General features: G+C 39.1%; 14 non-coding genes across 14 annotated transcripts; all 14 read left to right on the forward strand.

The window, feature by feature from the left end:
• The first annotated feature begins 4,120 nt into the window (after window positions 1–4,120).
• TRNAP-UGG (transfer RNA proline (anticodon UGG)) lies at window positions 4,121–4,192 on the forward strand. Its single transcript has one exon. It is a non-coding gene; the product is annotated as a tRNA-Pro (tRNA).
• A 288-nt stretch (window positions 4,193–4,480) lies between these two features.
• Window positions 4,481–4,553, forward strand: TRNAV-CAC (transfer RNA valine (anticodon CAC)). The gene has a single exon. It is a non-coding gene; the product is annotated as a tRNA-Val (tRNA).
• A 2,245-nt stretch (window positions 4,554–6,798) lies between these two features.
• On the forward strand, window positions 6,799–6,870 carry TRNAP-UGG (transfer RNA proline (anticodon UGG)). Its single transcript has one exon. It is a non-coding gene; the product is annotated as a tRNA-Pro (tRNA).
• A 288-nt stretch (window positions 6,871–7,158) lies between these two features.
• Window positions 7,159–7,231, forward strand: TRNAV-CAC (transfer RNA valine (anticodon CAC)). Its single transcript has one exon. It is a non-coding gene; the product is annotated as a tRNA-Val (tRNA).
• A 2,187-nt stretch (window positions 7,232–9,418) lies between these two features.
• TRNAP-UGG (transfer RNA proline (anticodon UGG)) lies at window positions 9,419–9,490 on the forward strand. Its single transcript has one exon. It is a non-coding gene; the product is annotated as a tRNA-Pro (tRNA).
• A 288-nt stretch (window positions 9,491–9,778) lies between these two features.
• TRNAV-CAC (transfer RNA valine (anticodon CAC)) lies at window positions 9,779–9,851 on the forward strand. Its single transcript has one exon. It is a non-coding gene; the product is annotated as a tRNA-Val (tRNA).
• A 2,159-nt stretch (window positions 9,852–12,010) lies between these two features.
• On the forward strand, window positions 12,011–12,082 carry TRNAP-UGG (transfer RNA proline (anticodon UGG)). The gene has a single exon. It is a non-coding gene; the product is annotated as a tRNA-Pro (tRNA).
• Window positions 12,083–12,370: 288 nt separating this feature from the next.
• TRNAV-CAC (transfer RNA valine (anticodon CAC)) lies at window positions 12,371–12,443 on the forward strand. Its single transcript has one exon. It is a non-coding gene; the product is annotated as a tRNA-Val (tRNA).
• A 2,161-nt stretch (window positions 12,444–14,604) lies between these two features.
• TRNAP-UGG (transfer RNA proline (anticodon UGG)) lies at window positions 14,605–14,676 on the forward strand. Its single transcript has one exon. It is a non-coding gene; the product is annotated as a tRNA-Pro (tRNA).
• A 288-nt stretch (window positions 14,677–14,964) lies between these two features.
• TRNAV-CAC (transfer RNA valine (anticodon CAC)) lies at window positions 14,965–15,037 on the forward strand. Its single transcript has one exon. It is a non-coding gene; the product is annotated as a tRNA-Val (tRNA).
• Window positions 15,038–17,197: 2,160 nt separating this feature from the next.
• TRNAP-UGG (transfer RNA proline (anticodon UGG)) lies at window positions 17,198–17,269 on the forward strand. Its single transcript has one exon. It is a non-coding gene; the product is annotated as a tRNA-Pro (tRNA).
• A 288-nt stretch (window positions 17,270–17,557) lies between these two features.
• TRNAV-CAC (transfer RNA valine (anticodon CAC)) lies at window positions 17,558–17,630 on the forward strand. Its single transcript has one exon. It is a non-coding gene; the product is annotated as a tRNA-Val (tRNA).
• A 2,161-nt stretch (window positions 17,631–19,791) lies between these two features.
• Window positions 19,792–19,863, forward strand: TRNAP-UGG (transfer RNA proline (anticodon UGG)). The gene has a single exon. It is a non-coding gene; the product is annotated as a tRNA-Pro (tRNA).
• Window positions 19,864–20,151: 288 nt separating this feature from the next.
• Window positions 20,152–20,224, forward strand: TRNAV-CAC (transfer RNA valine (anticodon CAC)). The gene has a single exon. It is a non-coding gene; the product is annotated as a tRNA-Val (tRNA).
• The last annotated feature ends 2,129 nt before the right edge of the window (window positions 20,225–22,353 follow it).

Consider the following 22,353-nt stretch of genomic DNA (forward strand, 5'->3'; position numbering starts at 1 on the left):
TACACCCTACGTTAGGATCTCCTGGCCGAGGCGTGGCAGCAGGACCTGCCTTATATGGGCTGCTCCCGGCTGGGCGTAGCCGGAACCCTGCCCCACCTTGGAAGTTTCCAGAGTGGGGGTGGATGTTCTACTGACTTGCATTTTCCCTAGTCTATCGATTTTTTTGGCGTGGCAGGCGGTGGGACAGCGAGGGGTGATTTGGTTTCTCTTACTGTTTTTCTGGTCTCTCACCACTGGCATATTTTAACGTTTTCTTGTTTCTAGGACATTAATAGGTTTTATCATTACGTTATGTTATCGTTTCTTTGTTCGTTGTTTAATAAAAGTTCATGTTCATCAGTGGCCTACTGATTTTCGTTTTCCTATTTTTTTCTTTCCAGGTTGTTTCATGGTAAAGTTTCTGTTAACAGGATACAGTGATCACTTCGTTATTATTGCATATGTCCTTTTCACTAGGGGTGCTCTCTGGTCGGGCCAGATGACGTATCTCTAGTAAATGGTCCGGGTGAAAAAGGTGCATCAATCAGTGGGGAGTAGATAGGCATGACAGATTACAACGGGGGAGAACGGTCCGCATTACGTACCCTTTCACTACTTGCAAAGATTTTCCTACGTTTATTTGCAAACAGGGAATACCTCCAAGAAGAACTAATTCCCAAACAGTCAATGTTCGGACAATCAATCAATCAATGAGGAATGAAATAGGTACGACGTGTTAAAGGCTTGCGTTACCTACCCTTCACTATCTGCAAAGGGAGATAGAATATTCCTATTCTTCCTCGTTTGCAGGTAGAGAAGATCGTTAAGAGAATTAACTTCGAACAATTCAATGCTCGATTGAAACAATCAACAAGGGGTACTGTGAACACAAATGAACGCCGCTTATATACATACGCATTGCTATTTTCAACAGGTTGTTCCTAATGTTTCTATTTTAGCGAGGTCAAAAGAGATTCCATTAGTGGCCTACTGATTTTGCTCGATTCCTTTTGTTTTTTTACACGATTTTTCGCTATCTGCAAAGACTAAACAGAGTATTGCGACTCTGTGCTTGTTTGTAAATAGAGAATGAACCAAAGAGAACAATCAATCAAATGGAGAGAGAAGCAGGCACGACGGATTACAAAGGGGGAAAGGGCTGCGTTAACTACCCTTCACTATCTGCAAAGAGAGAGTACTCCTAATAGAAATGAGGGGTGGGGGGCAGCAATCAAAGCAGATCAGTGTGCATAAAGACGAAAAAAGAAATTCTTACCACGTACTTGACATTCGACAGCTTATGATATTTGCTATTAAAAAACCATTGAAATTCACTGAAAAAACCATAGGTTATAGACCATATATAGTTAGGAATTAGCATTTACAAAACCTTGAAAATTCACTGAAAAAACCATAGGTTATAGACCATATATAGTTAGGAATTAGCATTTAAAAAACCTTATTTTACTCACACAAAACCATTGAAATTCCATATATAGTTAGTTGCACTAACTATATATTGCGCACCCGCAATCCACTGCTGATGATGTCACATATTACATCATTCATGACATGGTCAGTGACATCACTGATGACATCACTGATGACATCTCAAATGACATCACTGATGACATCACTGATGACAACATCCAGTGACTATGTTTCTGTAAAGTTAAAATATGTCTTACATATTGAAGAATGAGTGGATGTATAAGTGTCTGGACGAAGGATTTAGTAGGTGCATGACTGAATGTATGAGTGAGTGATTAAATGTGTCTCACTGAGTGCATGGGTTAGTGACTAAACTGTCTTAATTTGTGCATCATTATGTCTGTTGTTCTGTAAACTGCTGCATGTGTTGATCAGTAGCTATATGAGTAACTATATGGGTTATTGATTGATTGCCCAAGTATTTGCATGGGAGACTGAGTGTGTGTGTGGCTGGATGGGAGGTGTGTGACTCTGTACAGATCAATGTGTACTTGTATCAATGATTGTATAAGAGAGTAAGTATGTGTTAGTATATGGTTGAAAACGTAAGGTGCTCTATGTTTAACTGTATAGAGTAGAAAATGGAAGTGTGATTGATTCTTTACAGGACTGACTAGGTGTGTGAGTAACTCCATGGATGAGTGGCAGAGTGTGAGTGTCTGTATAGGTGTATGAGTGCATATGATTGTGTTGTAAACATGAGTGATTGTATGTATGAATGATTGTATGGGTGAATGAGTGAATGTGTGTGTAGACGTAGGAATCAGTGAGTACGTATGTAGTAACTAGTATTGGTGTGTCAATGGTTTCAAAAATTATACTCTGTTTTTAACACTGGGTGAAACAGAGGTTATATTAAAATGTGAGGAGATGCATTGTATTGTCACATGAATGATATCATCAGTGATGTGGTCATTGATGTCAAATGAGATGTCATCAGTGATGTCACCAGTGATGTCATTTGAGATGTCATCAGTGATGTCATCAGTGATGTCACTGACCATGTCATGAATGATGTAATATGTGACATCATCAGCAGTGGATTGCGGGTGCGCAATATATAGTTAGTGCAACTAACTATATATGGAATTTCAATGGTTTTGTGTGAGTAAAATAAGGTTTTTTAAATGCTAATTCCTAACTATATATGGTCTATAACCTATGGTTTTTTCAGTGAATTTTCAAGGTTTTGTAAATGCTAATTCCTAACTATATATGGTCTATAACCTATGGTTTTTTCAGTGAATATAAAGATAGATAGATAGATAGATAGATAGATAGATAGATAGATAGATAGATAGATAGATAGATAGATAGATAGATAGATAGATAGATAGAGATATAGATAGATAGATAGATAGATAGATAGATAGATAGATAGATAGATAGATAGATAGATAGATAGATAGATAGATAGATAGATAGATAGATAGATAGATAGATAGATAGATAGATAGATAGATAGATAGATAGATAGATAGATAGATAGATAGATAGATAGATAGATAGATAGATAGATAGATAGATAGATAGATATAGGGAGAGAGAGAGCGTTAATATAAACAGAGACTTTATTTTCAATCAAGCGGTATTTTCTTTCCTTTAGGAGCAGAATGTTCTGATCATCAGCGCACCAGAATGTAGTGCTTGGTTGGCAAGCATCACATATTGTGATGTGTTAGCTAAGAGTTCCATGTCCTTCAGACTCATATATTCCTCTGTAGTTGTACCTTGGTGATTCCACAAAACATGGCATCATAATCAGCATTCTACTGCCACAGAGTGGACAGAGAAACCATTTAGAATTTCCCTGAAAAAGAAAAAAAGCATACTTAGGCAGAGCTTTGTGGACAGGAAGGACATTAGAGCAAGTGAGGAATAAGCACTGCTTTTGTTAATTTACATAGGCAGAACAGAGACTGCTGGGAAAAGCCTGAAATTAAAGGCACAGAAAATGCCTGCTTCTGGAGAGAACACTAAGAAGCATTGAAAGTTTTTCCTCTGACCCTGGCCACTCTTAAGAGGAATCCTATGATAGTCAGCAGGACCCACCCTAAAAAGGAAGGGAAAGCCATTTGGACCCTTTCCACCTTTCCTATATCGAGCCTGATTGAGCGCTGATTGAGCGGATAAGCACATAAGCACATGTACTTCTCATTTTGGGAAGGCATTGCTTAGCTTGTTACCAGCAGCTCAGTTATGTTATGATGTTAGAGGCTATGCAAGGAATGCTTTAGTCCTGCATTAGGCAGTTTTTATTGCTTCTTGCATTCAAGAGATAGATAATTAGCCAGAATCTGTGGCCCAGCTATTCACCTTGGCATTCCGATTTGCACAAAGGGAATAAGTATTTGAGAGAAAAGGCAAAATGTGTTTCTTATGTTGTTATGAACAGCTTTTTATTCTTTCTCTTTAGGCTCTAGCCAATGCAGAAATATATAAATAACTGCTGACTTCCTGTAAGACTTGTCCAATGCTGAGAAAAAATAAAAGGGGACACTTACAAATGATAGTACTATCGTTTGAGAAAGGGTAAGTTGACACTGAATTTCCTGTGAATTCACAGACCAAGCATGAAAAAGACCCCAGCATGATCTTCATTGCGGGCTTAGAGCTGGTATTACCTTTTCAGAGGAGAGGGTCTTTCAACGGCTTGTTGGTCTAGGGGTATGATTCTCGCTTTGGGTGCGAGAGGTCCCGGGTTCAAATCCCGGACGAGCCCTTTCATTGGTGCTCTTTTGAAGTATGCATTTCAAAGCCAATATCAATTTTCTCTTTGCAGTAGTGGATGATTATTTGCTAGAGTCTCATGCTTTTAACCTTGCCCTGCCTGAGCAAATAGGAAACATTTCTCTTTAAGCATTTTGCAAAAATGCTGAACTTGCAAGGCATATACAAGCGTTCAGATAGGGCTGTCGGGCAGGTTGCATGAAAGAAATCTAAAACCAGATGCCCTTGGAATAGTCTGTTTTGAGCAGTTTCATCACAGAAGAATCACCTGTAGGTATCTGTTTCTGTAGTGTAGTGGTTATCACGTTCGCCTCACACGCGAAAGGTCCCCGGTTCGAAACCGGGCAGAAACACTAGTTATATTGTCTTGGCTGCAATGTTGAGAGTTGCCGTTTTGCATGAAATTGTCCAGGCCCTGAAGATGGGTTCATGCAGTCTCGTTCCAAGAAAGTGAATTCTCTTAAAAACAATAACATAATTGGCATGTGGATGTATCTGTTGATTCACAAACCTCACTTTCAAAAGAGCCCTGCATTCGGTTCAATGCTCAACCAGAACAAGCATTAACTTTGAGAATTGTTGGCACCAACAGGCCTCCTATTTTAGTGGAGTGTTTCTGGTTTTAAGTGCTGAGGCTTGGGCTCAATTCCTAGATGATCCTTCTCAAGGTGATGATACAAATGCATCGTCACCTTTTCGTTTAATGTCAGAATTGTTTATTTCCATTTGGTGGTGTATGAATGCTTTCGACAGTATGGGGATTTTTTCTAGCCTTGCATGAATAAAAGCATATCACTCCTCTTTATGTATTTTTCTAATACATTTATATTTGCATCTCCTCTCCTAGCATGCATTTTTGACTATCTTACAGGCTGTATATAATAAGTATCAATTCAGGGGCGCTTCTACTACTCAAATCACAACTGTTCTATCACGACATTGATAAGCAATCTGCATCTGCTTCTGTTGTGTATTGGTTATCATATTTACCTGACGTGTGAAAGTCCCATGTTTGACAGTGCACGTTAACAAAGAAACCAATGATTTTTATTAAAAGTTGTCTTGTGTTTTGGTTACCTTGCATCAGCCAAAACGTGCCAGAGATGACTTCATTTGCAGTCACTTGAAAAGTAGGGATTCTCAAATAAATGGCAAGAGGTTGAAACAAATCCAAAGAAATGCATGGCATATCTATGAGTAGGTGTATGCATGTATCCATATATAAAGATAGATAGATAGATAGATAGATAGATAGATAGATAGATAGATAGATAGATAGATAGATAGATAGATAGATAGATAGATAGATAGAGATATAGATAGATAGATAGATAGATAGATAGATAGATAGATAGATAGATAGATAGATAGATAGATAGATAGATAGATAGATAGATAGATAGATAGATAGATAGATAGATAGATAGATAGATAGATAGATAGATAGATAGATAGATAGATAGATAGATAGATATAGGGAGAGAGAGAGCGTTAATATAAACAGAGACTTTATTTTCAATCAAGCGGTATTTTCTTTCCTTTAGGAGCAGAATGTTCTGATCATCAGCGCACCAGAATGTAGTGCTTGGTTGGCAAGCATCACATATTGTGATGTGTTAGCTAAGAGTTCCATGTCCTTCAGACTCATATATTCCTCTGTAGTTGTACCTTGGTGATTCCACAAAACATGGCATCATAATCAGCATTCTACTGCCACAGAGTGGACAGAGAAACCATTTAGAATTTCCCTGAAAAAGAAAAAAAGCATACTTAGGCAGAGCTTTGTGGACAGGAAGGACATTAGAGCAAGTGAGGAATAAGCACTGCTTTTGTTAATTTACATAGGCAGAACAGAGACTGCTGGGAAAAGCCTGAAATTAAAGGCACAGAAAATGCCTGCTTCTGGAGAGAACACTAAGAAGCATTGAAAGTTTTTCCTCTGACCCTGGCCACTCTTAAGAGGAATCCTATGATAGTCAGCAGGACCCACCCTAAAAAGGAAGGGACAGCCATTTGGACCCTTTCCACCTTTCCTATATCTCGCCTGATCGAGCCTGATCGAGCGCTGATTGAGCGGATAAGCACATAAGCACATGTACTTCTCATTTTGGGAAGGCATTGCTTAGCTTGTTACCAGCAGCTCAGTTATGTTATGATGTTAGAGGCTATGCAAGGAATGCTTTAGTCCTGCATTAGGCAGTTTTTATTGCTTCTTGCATTCAAGAGATAGATAATTAGCCAGAATCTGTGGCCCAGCTATTCACCTTGGCATTCCGATTTGCACAAAGGGAATAAGTATTTGAGAGAAAAGGCAAAATGTGTTTCTTATGTTGTTATGAACAGCTTTTTATTCTTTCTCTTTAGGCTCTAGCCAATCCAGAAATATATAAATAACTGCTGACTTCCTGTAAGACTTGTCCAATGCTGAGAAAAAATAAAAGGGGACACTTACAAATGATAGTGCTATCGTTTGAGAAAGGGTAAGTTGACACTGAATTTCCTGTGAATTCACAGACCAAGCATGAAAAAGACCCCAGCATGATCTTCATTGCGGGCTTAGAGCTGGTATTACCTTTTCAGAGGTGAGGGTCTTTCAACGGCTCGTTGGTCTAGGGGTATGATTCTCGCTTTGGGTGCGAGAGGTCCCGGGTTCAAATCCCGGACGAGCCCTTTCATTGGTGCTCTTTTGAAGTATGCATTTCAAAGTCAATATCAATTTTCTCTTTGCAGTAGTGGATGATTATTTGCTAGAGTCTCATGCTTTTAACCTTGCCCTGCCTGAGCAAATAGGAAACATTTCTCTTTAAGCATTTTGCAAAAATGCTGAACTTGCAAGGCATATACAAGCGTTCAGATAGGGCTGTCGGGCAGGTTGCATGAAAGAAATCTAAAACCAGATGCCCTTGGAATAGTCTGTTTTGAGCAGTTTCATCACAGAAGAATCACCTGTAGGTATCTGTTTCTGTAGTGTAGTGGTTATCACGTTCGCCTCACACGCGAAAAGTCCCCGGTTCGAAACCGGGCAGAAACACTAGTTATATTGTCTTGGCTGCAATGTTGAGAGTTGCCGTTTTGCATGAAATTGTCCAGGCCCTGAAGATGGGTTCATGCAGTCTCGTTCCAAGAAAGTGAATTCTCTTAAAAACAATAACATAATTGGCATGTGGATGTATCTGTTGATTCACAAACCTCACTTTCAAAAGAGCCCTGCATTCGGTTCAATGCTCAACCAGAACAAGCATTAACTTTGAGAATTGTTGGCACCAACAGGCCTCCTATTTTAGTGGAGTGTTTCTGGTTTTAAGTGCTGAGGCTTGGGCTCAATTCCTAGATGATCCTTCTCAAGGTGATGATACAAATGCATCGTCACCTTTTCGTTTAATGTCAGAATTGTTTATTTCCATTTGGTGGTGTATGAATGCTTTCGACAGTATGGGGATTTTTTCTAGCCTTGCATGAATAAAAGCATATCACTCCTCTTTATGTATTTTTCTAATACATTTATATTTGCATCTCCTCTCCTAGCATGCATTTTTGACTATCTTACAGGCTGTATATAATAAGTATCAATTCAGGGGCGCTTCTACTACTCAAATCACAACTGTTCTATCACGACATTAATAAGCAATCTGCATCTGCTTCTGTTGTGTATTGGTTATCATATTTACCTGACGTGTGAAAGTCCCATGTTTGACAGTGCACGTTAACAAAGAAACCAATGATTTTTATTAAAAGTTGTCTTGTGTTTTGGTTACCTTGCATCAGCCAAAACGTGCCAGAGATGACTTCATTTGCAGTCACTTGAAAAGTAGGGATTCTCAAATAAATGGCAAGAGGTTGAAACAAATCCAAAGAAATGCATGGCATATCTATGAGTAGGTGTATGCATGTATCCATATATAAAGATAGATAGATAGATAGATAGATAGATAGATAGATAGATAGATAGATAGATAGATAGATAGATAGATAGATAGAGATATAGATAGATAGATAGATAGATAGATAGATAGATAGATAGATAGATAGATAGATAGATAGATAGATAGATAGATAGATAGATAGATAGATAGATAGATAGATAGATAGATAGATAGATAGATATAGGGAGAGAGAGAGCGTTAATATAAACAGAGACTTTATTTTCAATCAAGCGGTATTTTCTTTCCTTTAGGAGCAGAATGTTCTGATCATCAGCGCACCAGAATGTAGTGCTTGGTTGGCAAGCATCACATATTGTGATGTGTTAGCTAAGAGTTCCATGTCCTTCAGACTCATATATTCCTCTGTAGTTGTACCTTGGTGATTCCACAAAACATGGCATCATAATCAGCATTCTACTGCCACAGAGTGGACAGAGAAACCATTTAGAATTTCCCTGAAAAAGAAAAAAAGCATACTTAGGCAGAGCTTTGTGGACAGGAAGGACATTAGAGCAAGTGAGGAATAAGCACTGCTTTTGTTAATTTACATAGGCAGAACAGAGACTGCTGGGAAAAGCCTGAAATTAAAGGCACAGAAAATGCCTGCTTCTGGAGAGAACACTAAGAAGCATTGAAAGTTTTTCCTCTGACCCTGGCCACTCTTAAGAGGAATCCTATGATAGTCAGCAGGACCCACCCTAAAAAGGAAGGGAAAGCCATTTGGACCCTTTCCACCTTTCCTATATCGAGCCTGATTGAGCGCTGATTGAGCGGATAAGCACATAAGCACATGTACTTCTCATTTTGGGAAGGCATTGCTTAGCTTGTTACCAGCAGCTCAGTTATGTTATGGTGTTAGAGGCTATGCAAGGAATGCTTTAGTCCTGCATTAGGCAGTTTTTATTGCTTCTTGCATTCAAGAGATAGATAATTAGCCAGAATCTGTGGCCCAGCTATTCACCTTGGCATTCCGATTTGCACAAAGGGAATAAGTATTTGAGAGAAAAGGCAAAATGTGTTTCTTATGTTGTTATGAACAGCTTTTTATTCTTTCTCTTTAGGCTCTAGCCAATGCAGAAATATATAAATAACTGCTGACTTCCTGTAAGACTTGTCCAATGCTGAGAAAAAATAAAAGGGGACACTTACAAATGATAGTACTATCGTTTGAGAAAGGGTAAGTTGACACTGAATTTCCTGTGAATTCACAGACCAAGCATGAAAAAGACCCCAGCATGATCTTCATTGCGGGCTTAGAGCTGGTATTACCTTTTCAGAGGAGAGGGTCTTTCAACGGCTTGTTGGTCTAGGGGTATGATTCTCGCTTTGGGTGCGAGAGGTCCCGGGTTCAAATCCCGGACGAGCCCTTTCATTGGTGCTCTTTTGAAGTATGCATTTCAAAGCCAATATCAATTTTCTCTTTGCAGTAGTGGATGATTATTTGCTAGAGTCTCATGCTTTTAACCTTGCCCTGCCTGAGCAAATAGGAAACATTTCTCTTTAAGCATTTTGCAAAAATGCTGAACTTGCAAGGCATATACAAGCGTTCAGATAGGGCTGTCGGGCAGGTTGCATGAAAGAAATCTAAAACCAGATGCCCTTGGAATAGTCTGTTTTGAGCAGTTTCATCACAGAAGAATCACCTGTAGGTATCTGTTTCTGTAGTGTAGTGGTTATCACGTTCGCCTCACACGCGAAAGGTCCCCGGTTCGAAACCGGGCAGAAACACTAGTTATATTGTCTTGGCTGCAATGTTGAGAGTTGCCGTTTTGCATGAAATTGTCCAGGCCCTGAAGATGGGTTCATGCAGTCTCGTTCCAAGAAAGTGAATTCTCTTAAAAACAATAACATAATTGGCATGTGGATGTATCTGTTGATTCACAAACCTCACTTTCAAAAGAGCCCTGCATTCGGTTCAATGCTCAACCAGAACAAGCATTAACTTTGAGAATTGTTGGCACCAACAGGCCTCCTATTTTAGTGGAGTGTTTCTGGTTTTAAGTGCTGAGGCTTGGGCTCAATTCCTAGATGATCCTTCTCAAGGTGATGATACAAATGCATCGTCACCTTTTCGTTTAATGTCAGAATTGTTTATTTCCATTTGGTGGTGTATGAATGCTTTCGACAGTATGGGGATTTTTTCTAGCCTTGCATGAATAAAAGCATATCACTCCTCTTTATGTATTTTTCTAATACATTTATATTTGCATCTCCTCTCCTAGCATGCATTTTTGACTATCTTACAGGCTGTATATAATAAGTATCAATTCAGGGGCGCTTCTACTACTCAAATCACAACTGTTCTATCACGACATTGATAAGCAATCTGCATCTGCTTCTGTTGTGTATTGGTTATCATATTTACCTGACGTGTGAAAGTCCCATGTTTGACAGTGCACGTTAACAAAGAAACCAATGATTTTTATTAAAAGTTGTCTTGTGTTTTGGTTACCTTGCATCAGCCAAAACGTGCCAGAGATGACTTCATTTGCAGTCACTTGAAAAGTAGGGATTCTCAAATAAATGGCAAGAGGTTGAAACAAATCCAAAGAAATGCATGGCATATCTATGAGTAGGTGTATGCATGTATCCATATATAAAGATAGATAGATAGATAGATAGATAGATAGATAGATAGATAGATAGATAGAGATATAGATAGATAGATAGATAGATAGATAGATAGATAGATAGATAGATAGATAGATAGATAGATAGATAGATAGATAGATAGATAGATAGATAGATAGATAGATAGATAGATAGATAGATATAGGGAGAGAGAGAGCGTTAATATAAACAGAGACTTTATTTTCAATCAAGCGGTATTTTCTTTCCTTTAGGAGCAGAATGTTCTGATCATCAGCGCACCAGAATGTAGTGCTTGGTTGGCAAGCATCACATATTGTGATGTGTTAGCTAAGAGTTCCATGTCCTTCAGACTCATATATTCCTCTGTAGTTGTACCTTGGTGATTCCACAAAACATGGCATCATAATCAGCATTCTACTGCCACAGAGTGGACAGAGAAACCATTTAGAATTTCCCTGAAAAAGAAAAAAAGCATACTTAGGCAGAGCTTTGTGGACAGGAAGGACATTAGAGCAAGTGAGGAATAAGCACTGCTTTTGTTAATTTACATAGGCAGAACAGAGACTGCTGGGAAAAGCCTGAAATTAAAGGCACAGAAAATGCCTGCTTCTGGAGAGAACACTAAGAAGCATTGAAAGTTTTTCCTCTGACCCTGGCCACTCTTAAGAGGAATCCTATGATAGTCAGCAGGACCCACCCTAAAAAGGAAGGGAAAGCCATTTGGACCCTTTCCACCTTTCCTATATCGAGCCTGATTGAGCGCTGATTGAGCGGATAAGCACATAAGCACATGTACTTCTCATTTTGGGAAGGCATTGCTTAGCTTGTTACCAGCAGCTCAGTTATGTTATGGTGTTAGAGGCTATGCAAGGAATGCTTTAGTCCTGCATTAGGCAGTTTTTATTGCTTCTTGCATTCAAGAGATAGATAATTAGCCAGAATCTGTGGCCCAGCTATTCACCTTGGCATTCCGATTTGCACAAAGGGAATAAGTATTTGAGAGAAAAGGCAAAATGTGTTTCTTATGTTGTTATGAACAGCTTTTTATTCTTTCTCTTTAGGCTCTAGCCAATGCAGAAATATATAAATAACTGCTGACTTCCTGTAAGACTTGTCCAATGCTGAGAAAAAATAAAAGGGGACACTTACAAATGATAGTACTATCGTTTGAGAAAGGGTAAGTTGACACTGAATTTCCTGTGAATTCACAGACCAAGCATGAAAAAGACCCCAGCATGATCTTCATTGCGGGCTTAGAGCTGGTATTACCTTTTCAGAGGAGAGGGTCTTTCAACGGCTTGTTGGTCTAGGGGTATGATTCTCGCTTTGGGTGCGAGAGGTCCCGGGTTCAAATCCCGGACGAGCCCTTTCATTGGTGCTCTTTTGAAGTATGCATTTCAAAGCCAATATCAATTTTCTCTTTGCAGTAGTGGATGATTATTTGCTAGAGTCTCATGCTTTTAACCTTGCCCTGCCTGAGCAAATAGGAAACATTTCTCTTTAAGCATTTTGCAAAAATGCTGAACTTGCAAGGCATATACAAGCGTTCAGATAGGGCTGTCGGGCAGGTTGCATGAAAGAAATCTAAAACCAGATGCCCTTGGAATAGTCTGTTTTGAGCAGTTTCATCACAGAAGAATCACCTGTAGGTATCTGTTTCTGTAGTGTAGTGGTTATCACGTTCGCCTCACACGCGAAAGGTCCCCGGTTCGAAACCGGGCAGAAACACTAGTTATATTGTCTTGGCTGCAATGTTGAGAGTTGCCGTTTTGCATGAAATTGTCCAGGCCCTGAAGATGGGTTCATGCAGTCTCGTTCCAAGAAAGTGAATTCTCTTAAAAACAATAACATAATTGGCATGTGGATGTATCTGTTGATTCACAAACCTCACTTTCAAAAGAGCCCTGCATTCGGTTCAATGCTCAACCAGAACAAGCATTAACTTTGAGAATTGTTGGCACCAACAGGCCTCCTATTTTAGTGGAGTGTTTCTGGTTTTAAGTGCTGAGGCTTGGGCTCAATTCCTAGATGATCCTTCTCAAGGTGATGATACAAATGCATCGTCACCTTTTCGTTTAATGTCAGAATTGTTTATTTCCATTTGGTGGTGTATGAATGCTTTCGACAGTATGGGGATTTTTTCTAGCCTTGCATGAATAAAAGCATATCACTCCTCTTTATGTATTTTTCTAATACATTTATATTTGCATCTCCTCTCCTAGCATGCATTTTTGACTATCTTACAGGCTGTATATAATAAGTATCAATTCAGGGGCGCTTCTACTACTCAAATCACAACTGTTCTATCACGACATTGATAAGCAATCTGCATCTGCTTCTGTTGTGTATTGGTTATCATATTTACCTGACGTGTGAAAGTCCCATGTTTGACAGTGCACGTTAACAAAGAAACCAATGATTTTTATTAAAAGTTGTCTTGTGTTTTGGTTACCTTGCATCAGCCAAAACGTGCCAGAGATGACTTCATTTGCAGTCACTTGAAAAGTAGGGATTCTCAAATAAATGGCAAGAGGTTGAAACAAATCCAAAGAAATGCATGGCATATCTATGAGTAGGTGTATGCATGTATCCATATATAAAGATAGATAGATAGATAGATAGATAGATAGATAGATAGATAGATAGATAGAGATATAGATAGATAGATAGATAGATAGATAGATAGATAGATAGATAGATAGATAGATAGATAGATAGATAGATAGATAGATAGATAGATAGATAGATAGATAGATAGATAGATATAGGGAGAGAGAGAGCGTTAATATAAACAGAGACTTTATTTTCAATCAAGCGGTATTTTCTTTCCTTTAGGAGCAGAATGTTCTGATCATCAGCGCACCAGAATGTAGTGCTTGGTTGGCAAGCATCACATATTGTGATGTGTTAGCTAAGAGTTCCATGTCCTTCAGACTCATATATTCCTCTGTAGTTGTACCTTGGTGATTCCACAAAACATGGCATCATAATCAGCATTCTACTGCCACAGAGTGGACAGAGAAACCATTTAGAATTTCCCTGAAAAAGAAAAAAAGCATACTTAGGCAGAGCTTTGTGGACAGGAAGGACATTAGAGCAAGTGAGGAATAAGCACTGCTTTTGTTAATTTACATAGGCAGAACAGAGACTGCTGGGAAAAGCCTGAAATTAAAGGCACAGAAAATGCCTGCTTCTGGAGAGAACACTAAGAAGCATTGAAAGTTTTTCCTCTGACCCTGGCCACTCTTAAGAGGAATCCTATGATAGTCAGCAGGACCCACCCTAAAAAGGAAGGGACAGCCATTTGGACCCTTTCCACCTTTCCTATATCTCGCCTGATCGAGCCTGATCGAGCGCTGATTGAGCGGATAAGCACATAAGCACATGTACTTCTCATTTTGGGAAGGCATTGCTTAGCTTGTTACCAGCAGCTCAGTTATGTTATGATGTTAGAGGCTATGCAAGGAATGCTTTAGTCCTGCATTAGGCAGTTTTTATTGCTTCTTGCATTCAAGAGATAGATAATTAGCCAGAATCTGTGGCCCAGCTATTCACCTTGGCATTCCGATTTGCACAAAGGGAATAAGTATTTGAGAGAAAAGGCAAAATGTGTTTCTTATGTTGTTATGAACAGCTTTTTATTCTTTCTCTTTAGGCTCTAGCCAATGCAGAAATATATAAATAACTGCTGACTTCCTGTAAGACTTGTCCAATGCTGAGAAAAAATAAAAGGGGACACTTACAAATGATAGTGCTATCGTTTGAGAAAGGGTAAGTTGACACTGAATTTCCTGTGAATTCACAGACCAAGCATGAAAAAGACCCCAGCATGATCTTCATTGCGGGCTTAGAGCTGGTATTACCTTTTCAGAGGTGAGGGTCTTTCAACGGCTCGTTGGTCCAGGGGTATGATTCTCGCTTTGGGTGCGAGAGGTCCCGGGTTCAAATCCCGGACGAGCCCTTTCATTGGTGCTCTTTTGAAGTATGCATTTCAAAGCCAATATCAATTTTCTCTTTGCAGTAGTGGATGATTATTTGCTAGAGTCTCATGCTTTTAACCTTGCCCTGCCTGAGCAAATAGGAAACATTTCTCTTTAAGCATTTTGCAAAAATGCTGAACTTGCAAGGCATATACAAGCGTTCAGATAGGGCTGTCGGGCAGGTTGCATGAAAGAAATCTAAAACCAGATGCCCTTGGAATAGTCTGTTTTGAGCAGTTTCATCACAGAAGAATCACCTGTAGGTATCTGTTTCTGTAGTGTAGTGGTTATCACGTTCGCCTCACACGCGAAAAGTCCCCGGTTCGAAACCGGGCAGAAACACTAGTTATATTGTCTTGGCTGCAATGTTGAGAGTTGCCGTTTTGCATGAAATTGTCCAGGCCCTGAAGATGGGTTCATGCAGTCTCGTTCCAAGAAAGTGAATTCTCTTAAAAACAATAACATAATTGGCATGTGGATGTATCTGTTGATTCACAAACCTCACTTTCAAAAGAGCCCTGCATTCGGTTCAATGCTCAACCAGAACAAGCATTAACTTTGAGAATTGTTGGCACCAACAGGCCTCCTATTTTAGTGGAGTGTTTCTGGTTTTAAGTGCTGAGGCTTGGGCTCAATTCCTAGATGATCCTTCTCAAGGTGATGATACAAATGCATCGTCACCTTTTCGTTTAATGTCAGAATTGTTTATTTCCATTTGGTGGTGTATGAATGCTTTCGACAGTATGGGGATTTTTTCTAGCCTTGCATGAATAAAAGCATAATCACTCCTCTTTATGTATTTTTCTAATACATTTATATTTGCATCTCCTCTCCTAGCATGCATTTTTGACTATCTTACAGGCTGTATATAATAAGTATCAATTCAGGGGCGCTTCTACTACTCAAATCACAACTGTTCTATCACGACATTAATAAGCAATCTGCATCTGCTTCTGTTGTGTATTGGTTATCATATTTACCTGACGTGTGAAAGTCCCATGTTTGACAGTGCACGTTAACAAAGAAACCAATGATTTTTATTAAAAGTTGTCTTGTGTTTTGGTTACCTTGCATCAGCCAAAACGTGCCAGAGATGACTTCATTTGCAGTCACTTGAAAAGTAGGGATTCTCAAATAAATGGCAAGAGGTTGAAACAAATCCAAAGAAATGCATGGCATATCTATGAGTAGGTGTATGCATGTATCCATATATAAAGATAGATAGATAGATAGATAGATAGATAGATAGATAGATAGATAGATAGAGATATAGATAGATAGATAGATAGATAGATAGATAGATAGATAGATAGATAGATAGATAGATAGATAGATAGATAGATAGATAGATAGATAGATAGATAGATAGATAGATAGATAGATAGATATAGGGAGAGAGAGAGCGTTAATATAAACAGAGACTTTATTTTCAATCAAGCGGTATTTTCTTTCCTTTAGGAGCAGAATGTTCTGATCATCAGCGCACCAGAATGTAGTGCTTGGTTGGCAAGCATCACATATTGTGATGTGTTAGCTAAGAGTTCCATGTCCTTCAGACTCATATATTCCTCTGTAGTTGTACCTTGGTGATTCCACAAAACATGGCATCATAATCAGCATTCTACTGCCACAGAGTGGACAGAGAAACCATTTAGAATTTCCCTGAAAAAGAAAAAAAGCATACTTAGGCAGAGCTTTGTGGACAGGAAGGACATTAGAGCAAGTGAGGAATAAGCACTGCTTTTGTTAATTTACATAGGCAGAACAGAGACTGCTGGGAAAAGCCTGAAATTAAAGGCACAGAAAATGCCTGCTTCTGGAGAGAACACTAAGAAGCATTGAAAGTTTTTCCTCTGACCCTGGCCACTCTTAAGAGGAATCCTATGATAGTCAGCAGGACCCACCCTAAAAAGGAAGGGAAAGCCATTTGGACCCTTTCCACCTTTCCTATATCGAGCCTGATTGAGCGCTGATTGAGCGGATAAGCACATAAGCACATGTACTTCTCATTTTGGGAAGGCATTGCTTAGCTTGTTACCAGCAGCTCAGTTATGTTATGGTGTTAGAGGCTATGCAAGGAATGCTTTAGTCCTGCATTAGGCAGTTTTTATTGCTTCTTGCATTCAAGAGATAGATAATTAGCCAGAATCTGTGGCCCAGCTATTCACCTTGGCATTCCGATTTGCACAAAGGGAATAAGTATTTGAGAGAAAAGGCAAAATGTGTTTCTTATGTTGTTATGAACAGCTTTTTATTCTTTCTCTTTAGGCTCTAGCCAATGCAGAAATATATAAATAACTGCTGACTTCCTGTAAGACTTGTCCAATGCTGAGAAAAAATAAAAGGGGACACTTACAAATGATAGTACTATCGTTTGAGAAAGGGTAAGTTGACACTGAATTTCCTGTGAATTCACAGACCAAGCATGAAAAAGACCCCAGCATGATCTTCATTGCGGGCTTAGAGCTGGTATTACCTTTTCAGAGGAGAGGGTCTTTCAACGGCTTGTTGGTCTAGGGGTATGATTCTCGCTTTGGGTGCGAGAGGTCCCGGGTTCAAATCCCGGACGAGCCCTTTCATTGGTGCTCTTTTGAAGTATGCATTTCAAAGCCAATATCAATTTTCTCTTTGCAGTAGTGGATGATTATTTGCTAGAGTCTCATGCTTTTAACCTTGCCCTGCCTGAGCAAATAGGAAACATTTCTCTTTAAGCATTTTGCAAAAATGCTGAACTTGCAAGGCATATACAAGCGTTCAGATAGGGCTGTCGGGCAGGTTGCATGAAAGAAATCTAAAACCAGATGCCCTTGGAATAGTCTGTTTTGAGCAGTTTCATCACAGAAGAATCACCTGTAGGTATCTGTTTCTGTAGTGTAGTGGTTATCACGTTCGCCTCACACGCGAAAGGTCCCCGGTTCGAAACCGGGCAGAAACACTAGTTATATTGTCTTGGCTGCAATGTTGAGAGTTGCCGTTTTGCATGAAATTGTCCAGGCCCTGAAGATGGGTTCATGCAGTCTCGTTCCAAGAAAGTGAATTCTCTTAAAAACAATAACATAATTGGCATGTGGATGTATCTGTTGATTCACAAACCTCACTTTCAAAAGAGCCCTGCATTCGGTTCAATGCTCAACCAGAACAAGCATTAACTTTGAGAATTGTTGGCACCAACAGGCCTCCTATTTTAGTGGAGTGTTTCTGGTTTTAAGTGCTGAGGCTTGGGCTCAATTCCTAGATGATCCTTCTCAAGGTGATGATACAAATGCATCGTCACCTTTTCGTTTAATGTCAGAATTGTTTATTTCCATTTGGTGGTGTATGAATGCTTTCGACAGTATGGGGATTTTTTCTAGCCTTGCATGAATAAAAGCATATCACTCCTCTTTATGTATTTTTCTAATACATTTATATTTGCATCTCCTCTCCTAGCATGCATTTTTGACTATCTTACAGGCTGTATATAATAAGTATCAATTCAGGGGCGCTTCTACTACTCAAATCACAACTGTTCTATCACGACATTGATAAGCAATCTGCATCTGCTTCTGTTGTGTATTGGTTATCATATTTACCTGACGTGTGAAAGTCCCATGTTTGACAGTGCACGTTAACAAAGAAACCAATGATTTTTATTAAAAGTTGTCTTGTGTTTTGGTTACCTTGCATCAGCCAAAACGTGCCAGAGATGACTTCATTTGCAGTCACTTGAAAAGTAGGGATTCTCAAATAAATGGCAAGAGGTTGAAACAAATCCAAAGAAATGCATGGCATATCTATGAGTAGGTGTATGCATGTATCCATATATAAAGATAGATAGATAGATAGATAGATAGATAGATAGATAGATAGATAGATAGAGATATAGATAGATAGATAGATAGATAGATAGATAGATAGATAGATAGATAGATAGATAGATAGATAGATAGATAGATAGATAGATAGATAGATAGATAGATAGATAGATAGATATAGGGAGAGAGAGAGCGTTAATATAAACAGAGACTTTATTTTCAATCAAGCGGTATTTTCTTTCCTTTAGGAGCAGAATGTTCTGATCATCAGCGCACCAGAATGTAGTGCTTGGTTGGCAAGCATCACATATTGTGATGTGTTAGCTAAGAGTTCCATGTCCTTCAGACTCATATATTCCTCTGTAGTTGTACCTTGGTGATTCCACAAAACATGGCATCATAATCAGCATTCTACTGCCACAGAGTGGACAGAGAAACCATTTAGAATTTCCCTGAAAAAGAAAAAAAGCATACTTAGGCAGAGCTTTGTGGACAGGAAGGACATTAGAGCAAGTGAGGAATAAGCACTGCTTTTGTTAATTTACATAGGCAGAACAGAGACTGCTGGGAAAAGCCTGAAATTAAAGGCACAGAAAATGCCTGCTTCTGGAGAGAACACTAAGAAGCATTGAAAGTTTTTCCTCTGACCCTGGCCACTCTTAAGAGGAATCCTATGATAGTCAGCAGGACCCACCCTAAAAAGGAAGGGACAGCCATTTGGACCCTTTCCACCTTTCCTATATCTCGCCTGATCGAGCCTGATCGAGCGCTGATTGAGCGGATAAGCACATAAGCACATGTACTTCTCATTTTGGGAAGGCATTGCTTAGCTTGTTACCAGCAGCTCAGTTATGTTATGATGTTAGAGGCTATGCAAGGAATGCTTTAGTCCTGCATTAGGCAGTTTTTATTGCTTCTTGCATTCAAGAGATAGATAATTAGCCAGAATCTGTGGCCCAGCTATTCACCTTGGCATTCCGATTTGCACAAAGGGAATAAGTATTTGAGAGAAAAGGCAAAATGTGTTTCTTATGTTGTTATGAACAGCTTTTTATTCTTTCTCTTTAGGCTCTAGCCAATGCAGAAATATATAAATAACTGCTGACTTCCTGTAAGACTTGTCCAATGCTGAGAAAAAATAAAAGGGGACACTTACAAATGATAGTGCTATCGTTTGAGAAAGGGTAAGTTGACACTGAATTTCCTGTGAATTCACAGACCAAGCATGAAAAAGACCCCAGCATGATCTTCATTGCGGGCTTAGAGCTGGTATTACCTTTTCAGAGGTGAGGGTCTTTCAACGGCTCGTTGGTCCAGGGGTATGATTCTCGCTTTGGGTGCGAGAGGTCCCGGGTTCAAATCCCGGACGAGCCCTTTCATTGGTGCTCTTTTGAAGTATGCATTTCAAAGCCAATATCAATTTTCTCTTTGCAGTAGTGGATGATTATTTGCTAGAGTCTCATGCTTTTAACCTTGCCCTGCCTGAGCAAATAGGAAACATTTCTCTTTAAGCATTTTGCAAAAATGCTGAACTTGCAAGGCATATACAAGCGTTCAGATAGGGCTGTCGGGCAGGTTGCATGAAAGAAATCTAAAACCAGATGCCCTTGGAATAGTCTGTTTTGAGCAGTTTCATCACAGAAGAATCACCTGTAGGTATCTGTTTCTGTAGTGTAGTGGTTATCACGTTCGCCTCACACGCGAAAAGTCCCCGGTTCGAAACCGGGCAGAAACACTAGTTATATTGTCTTGGCTGCAATGTTGAGAGTTGCCGTTTTGCATGAAATTGTCCAGGCCCTGAAGATGGGTTCATGCAGTCTCGTTCCAAGAAAGTGAATTCTCTTAAAAACAATAACATAATTGGCATGTGGATGTATCTGTTGATTCACAAACCTCACTTTCAAAAGAGCCCTGCATTCGGTTCAATGCTCAACCAGAACAAGCATTAACTTTGAGAATTGTTGGCACCAACAGGCCTCCTATTTTAGTGGAGTGTTTCTGGTTTTAAGTGCTGAGGCTTGGGCTCAATTCCTAGATGATCCTTCTCAAGGTGATGATACAAATGCATCGTCACCTTTTCGTTTAATGTCAGAATTGTTTATTTCCATTTGGTGGTGTATGAATGCTTTCGACAGTATGGGGATTTTTTCTAGCCTTGCATGAATAAAAGCATAATCACTCCTCTTTATGTATTTTTCTAATACATTTATATTTGCATCTCCTCTCCTAGCATGCATTTTTGACTATCTTACAGGCTGTATATAATAAGTATCAATTCAGGGGCGCTTCTACTACTCAAATCACAACTGTTCTATCACGACATTAATAAGCAATCTGCATCTGCTTCTGTTGTGTATTGGTTATCATATTTACCTGACGTGTGAAAGTCCCATGTTTGACAGTGCACGTTAACAAAGAAACCAATGATTTTTATTAAAAGTTGTCTTGTGTTTTGGTTACCTTGCATCAGCCAAAACGTGCCAGAGATGACTTCATTTGCAGTCACTTGAAAAGTAGGGATTCTCAAATAAATGGCAAGAGGTTGAAACAAATCCAAAGAAATGCATGGCATATCTATGAGTAGGTGTATGCATGTATCCATATATAAAGATAGATAGATAGATAGATAGATAGATAGATAGATAGATAGATAGATAGATAGATAGATAGATAGATAGATAGATAGATAGAGATATAGATAGATAGATAGATAGATAGATAGATAGATAGATAGATAGATAGATAGATAGATAGATAGATAGATAGATAGATAGATAGATAGATAGATAGATAGATAGATAGATAGATAGATAGATAGATAGATAGATAGATAGATAGATATAGGGAGAGAGAGAGCGTTAATATAAACAGAGACTTTATTTTCAATCAAGCGGTATTTTCTTTCCTTTAGGAGCAGAATGTTCTGATCATCAGCGCACCAGAATGTAGTGCTTGGTTGGCAAGCATCACATATTGTGATGTGTTAGCTAAGAGTTCCATGTCCTTCAGACTCATATATTCCTCTGTAGTTGTACCTTGGTGATTCCACAAAACATGGCATCATAATCAGCATTCTACTGCCACAGAGTGGACAGAGAAACCATTTAGAATTTCCCTGAAAAAGAAAAAAAGCATACTTAGGCAGAGCTTTGTGGACAGGAAGGACATTAGAGCAAGTGAGGAATAAGCACTGCTTTTGTTAATTTACATAGGCAGAACAGAGACTGCTGGGAAAAGCCTGAAATTAAAGGCACAGAAAATGCCTGCTTCTGGAGAGAACACTAAGAAGCATTGAAAGTTTTTCCTCTGACCCTGGCCACTCTTAAGAGGAATCCTATGATAGTCAGCAGGACCCACCCTAAAAAGGAAGGGACAGCCATTTGGACCCTTTCCACCTTTCCTATATCTCGCCTGATCGAGCCTGATCGAGCGCTGATTGAGCGGATAAGCACATAAGCACATGTACTTCTCATTTTGGGAAGGCATTGCTTAGCTTGTTACCAGCAGCTCAGTTATGTTATGATGTTAGAGGCTATGCAAGGAATGCTTTAGTCCTGCATTAGGCAGTTTTTATTGCTTCTTGCATTCAAGAGATAGATAATTAGCCAGAATCTGTGGCCCAGCTATTCACCTTGGCATTCCGATTTGCACAAAGGGAATAAGTATTTGAGAGAAAAGGCAAAATGTGTTTCTTATGTTGTTATGAACAGCTTTTTATTCTTTCTCTTTAGGCTCTAGCCAATGCAGAAATATATAAATAACTGCTGACTTCCTGTAAGACTTGTCCAATGCTGAGAAAAAATAAAAGGGGACACTTACAAATGATAGTGCTATCGTTTGAGAAAGGGTAAGTTGACACTGAAT

Source organism: Lissotriton helveticus, chromosome 8, assembly GCF_964261635.1.
Source record: "Lissotriton helveticus chromosome 8, aLisHel1.1, whole genome shotgun sequence".
NCBI classification, from domain to species: Eukaryota; Metazoa; Chordata; class Amphibia; order Caudata; family Salamandridae; genus Lissotriton; species Lissotriton helveticus.